The sequence below is a fragment of the Raphanus sativus genome, chromosome 9 (assembly GCF_000801105.2).
Source record: "Raphanus sativus cultivar WK10039 chromosome 9, ASM80110v3, whole genome shotgun sequence".
In the NCBI taxonomy this organism is placed as follows: Eukaryota; Viridiplantae; Streptophyta; class Magnoliopsida; order Brassicales; family Brassicaceae; genus Raphanus; species Raphanus sativus.
This window is the reverse complement of record NC_079519.1, coordinates 19,679,412-19,684,289: the sequence shown is the minus strand read 5'-3', so window position 1 is coordinate 19,684,289 and position 4,878 is coordinate 19,679,412. Positions and strand designations below refer to the sequence as shown.

The 4,878-nt window shown below is 28.4% G+C and overlaps 1 long non-coding RNA gene across 2 annotated transcripts; it reads left to right on the top strand.

Moving 5' to 3' along the window:
• The first annotated feature begins 2,523 nt into the window (after positions 1-2,523).
• Positions 2,524-4,355, top strand: LOC108826955 (uncharacterized). 2 transcript variants are annotated; one of them, XR_008938375.1, is made up of 4 exons: positions 2,524-2,930; positions 3,015-3,073; positions 3,392-3,492; positions 4,136-4,355. It is a non-coding gene; the product is annotated as an uncharacterized LOC108826955 (long non-coding RNA). The 2 variants fall into 2 exon arrangements; XR_008938376.1 differs by having other exon boundaries at positions 3,010-3,073.
• The last annotated feature ends 523 nt before the right edge of the window (positions 4,356-4,878 follow it).

The following is a 4,878-nucleotide window of genomic DNA, read 5'->3' as shown; positions in this document are numbered from 1 at the left end:
AAATATGTTTTGTTTCCAAACAAATCCAAAATGGTTAAAGTGACCAAAATGGTTTTTTTTTACAACAATAGAAGAAACTATGATCTCCAAAATGGTTTTTAATTTGAAAAAAAAAATTATTTTTTCAAAATTTTGTCTTTAAAGAAATTAATTTTAGGAAATGATTTCTTTCTGTAAAACAAAAAAAACATTAGGAAATGTGAAAGTATATGATAAATAAAAAACATTATCTTCTCATGGCAACATCGTGTTACTTATGATAAATATTGAATTAAATCAAATACTGAAAACCAAATAAAGTATTGATACATTTCATATAAAAATCGGAAGAAAATACTTTATAAAAAATTTAAATAAAATAAACCACATCAAAATTTAACCGAAAGGAAATTGATAATCCCAAGACATCAAATTATCTAAATATTCAACTACACGTCATGTTCACCTCAAAGAAAGAAAGAAAGAAAAATGATGAAAATGAGAGTTACTCAATGAGATATGTGATACTATACATGCGAACCTTTGGTCCAGAGATAGAACTCCAACCATGATAATTTAGCTTTAACATGAAACGAACACAACATCTAATAAAACCATAAAATAAAGCAAATATGTTGATAGTACATAGTTAGCAACATTTGTACCCTTTTCTAAATCCTATATCCAGAAAACAAATAATAAATAACTAGGTAGTGATCCGCGCTCTGCGCGGAATGAGATAATTATAAAAATATTCAAATTATAAAGTTGTGATAACGTATATTATAATTTAATTTAAGATTATGTTTATTATAATTTGGCTATATATGTTTAAATTACTATAATTTAGTTTAAAATTATATTACATTTTACAGATTGGAATTTTTTTTAATATTTTGACAATTTGAGTTGAAAACATATTTTTTCTAATTAGTGTAGTAGCAAGATAACTTATTTAGGCCTAATATTAAATGACTGAAAGCTTATCTCATTTTTATTAAGTCTTAAAAACAAACAAAACTCATTTGTCTTAACTTTAAAAAAATTGATGAAAAATAAGTGAAATGGGATTAGGTTTTGGTGAAACCGTGGAATATTTCATGATGAAATTTTTTATTAATAATGTTACAATATTTTTGTTAATTTGTAATATTTTTATCTATTTTAAAAAGTTTTCACTTAAATCAGCGTTTTTAAACTTAACTTAGATCTGCAGACGAACGGTACACCCGGTGATCCGATATATAATAGCGAAAATGTAATCCGATCCAATCTGATTTAAATTGTAATTTTTAAAAATTTAAAAATTTAATTTTAATGTTTGCATTGGATATTTAAATATTAACTAATTTTAATCTTATTGTATTTTTATTATATTTCATAACTCTAACTTGTTACAAAAAAATACTTAATTAACTTTTTATATATTATATGAAATGAAAAAAAAACTTTACTATATTTTTTAAACATGATTTTTCTATTTTTTAATATTGATATATATTATTATATATTAAAATTACCCAATAACTAAAAATAGCCTGGTTAATGTATGAGTCAGTTTTTAAAACATTGATTAAAACATATTTGTATTTATATTTTCTTGTAATATACATTTATATTAATTTCACCTAAATGATATGTGATTTTATATACTAATTGGAGATAGGTATTAAAATTATTAGGATATTTTCATAGATATTAATATATGTAGATACACTTTTAGAAATTTAGAAATATTATAGTGTATAATATTTTAAAAATATTCTATCTAAAATAAAGTTGGGTAATGATATTTATTTGTTGAAATGGTTATGGATTAGCTAATTAGTTGTTAACAATTATTTGGTACCATTTAAAACTTGTTATTCATCGACGTCTATATGAATAATTATAGATATTCTAGTTTCTATATTTGCTACTAGTAGATTATTGTATTTTACCATATAATGCTAGAATATATTGAGATTTGTAATCAGTGATATTTGTTATAACTAAAATTCTCTGTGAAGTTAATTTAGGATATAAATACTGACGCTCGATTAGGTAATTTTATATATTCGGTGAGATATTTTAATATTTTAAATTTTTGTGGTTGTAACAAATATAAACCGATTTTGTTAGTTCTTATAATCAATGAGATTTTTACCATTATATTCTGTAATTTAATAGTATTCAGTGAATATATTGATTTAACGCCGAGATATACACCCATAGAAACATTATTATTTTTTATTTTTTTTGACAAAACATTACTTTGTTGACCTCAAGTTTTGTATAGTTTATTTTTTAAAAAGTGTTTGGTATAGTTAGATTATATACTTTATAATCAAAACTATAAACCGGTATAATTGAAAGTCTAAACCAATATAAAACTTAAATATATCATAATCAAAAGTATAAAACATAAAATATATCAAAATCAAAAGTTTCGTTAAAGCTAGCATTCGAAAATCTTGGATGATAGAAAGGTTATTTTTTGTACCAAGTAATTTATTCTTTGAAGAGATAACTATTATAAGGGTTCGAAATTGTAATGACCTTCCCATTTAAAAAAAAAAAAACACATGATAGTCACAAGCAGTGTGCTTACTTGTTTGATTAATTAAAATAAATTATGTGGCTGGGAGAGATTTCTTCAAAGGAAGGAATTAGTGAGCTGCTTAGTGGATAATTATGAATCAAAGCCAGCTGTCATGTGATCATCAAGCCTGGTGTAGACTCAAGAAACTTAGCTTACTATTAGATGATTACTCTCCGCTTTCCTCTCTCCCTCCCTGACGTGAAGAAACAAAACTCATTAGAGAAAGAAAAATTGCAGAGAGAAAACAGTGAGAAAGAAGAGAAAAAATGAAGAAAAATCAGAGGAAAAATCATAGAAAAAAATAGACAAGACCTTGGAAGATTTTCTTTCATCCTCTATCTTAGTTCCTTGCTCTAGAGAAGATCAGAAGGTGAGAATCCAGAGTAAACCCTAGACCTTGTTCTGTTTTTTTTTTTGTGAGGAACAGATTTTGATTTCTGTTTTCTTAGATCAGTTCAGTTGCAAGTTCAGTAACGGAAAGGGTCATCTGAGTTCTTCTGTTAGTCAGTTGTGGTAAGCTTAATCTTCTTGCCTCAGTCAAGTATTGATCATAACCAGATATTAATCAGTGAAGCTTTGATCTTGGTTGAGTGTTTAAAGTATTATGAGTTCAGTTTTATGAGTTTCAGATTAAATCAGTTTCTGGAATAATTAGCTCATATGTTATGAACTGATTAGATTAATTCTGAACTGATCTGATCATTGTCTGAACTTCACTTGAACTGGACTGATTAGCCTTGTCCTGAACCGAGCTGATAAGATTTATTTAAAATTCTTCTTCAAAACCGAACTGAGTATCTAAAGCTAGTGCTTCTGTTCTGTTTTGTTCAGCTGCTTGCGAGTCTTGCTGTCTCACTCCAGTCGTCCTTGTACCCGTGTACTCTTTTGGTTCCTTCAGCTTGTTTGAGATCAGTTTCAAGACTTATTTTGAGGTGAGTCTAGATAGTAGGATAATAAATCATGTTTGAGAGTAGCATGATTTATCTGCAGCGAAAAGTCACGAATGAGTAGATGTTATCTAATTATTCTTAAAAATTGTGTGAAGTGTTCATGTAGGTTATATGTGACTTGTATATGCATTCATGTAGTTAAGTATGCAAGTAATAATCATATGAAGTCTTGTCAAAACTCACTACTTAAATATCCCCGTAATATGAAGATCCGTCGCTTGATCGTACGTGGTTCACGTGACGTTTCAAGATGTACGAAGACACAGAGTTACGGTATTGCAGACTAGGGCCGTGTACTGGGTGACGATCCAGTGTCGGGTATTCATCAAGTGATTATCTGAAGGAGATGAATTTTAATTATTTTTATTATTACCCGCTAAGCTCTTAGCCTTTTGTGGTTTCGGGTTTAGCATCTGCCTATAAATATATATTTAAAATTTTGAGTTAAGGACGGTGGATATGGAGTGATGAATAGGATGAGATTCATGTGGTGATTGAATATGTACTAGTACTTGCATGATCATACTTATGCATTATTGTGATTGCTTGTGTGGATGATTTATATTTTGTGTTGTGATTCTAGATTCACTGAGTATTTTTACTCACGACTCATTCGTGTGTGCAGGTAACCACTAGGCGGGAGACTTACTCTTTTTGACTAGAAGGAACGACGTAATCAGCGGTAGTTTTTGTTGTCCTTGCAACGAACCTTCTGTGTATATTACTGTAAAACGTTGTTGGGCGATAGGCTGTAGGTTAAAACTATAAAGGTTTGTAAAATGTTTAAAAATAATTAATTAATGTATAAAAGAATGTTTGTAAATTACGAGTTCTCATATGCTACTAGTTCTTGTCCGGGACGAACCAACTATCGAGTATTGCTTGTCGGGTTGAAAAGCCTAAAGTGATATTCGATAGGAGCGTCGGTGTTCTCGGTTTGTTAATCTAAAGTGATCGGATTTATTCTGAGAACCTCGGGTTGACTTTCAGGGAACAACGACAGTGTCATTTCCGGTCATTTATGATCGGGGGTGTCACAGAAATAATGTTTGTATATGTTTTAGAAAAAAAAATAAAAAATGTTTTAAGAAGACAACATGAACTTGACTATTTGTTTGTATTATAGTGAGTGCACTAACGTTTATATAATGAATGTTCACATAATGAGTGTACGAATGCATAGTTTCTGTGATAATATCAATAAATGATATAAATGATGGAATGTCCAATGGCATATTGATGTAAATAGTCTAGTAATAAAATGGTTTGTTAGAATAAGGATGTGAGAATGCATAATATGCTGACACCTAAGCATAATGACAATTTTATTATTAACTTACACAATTAAGGTTTGTTTTTAAAAATGCT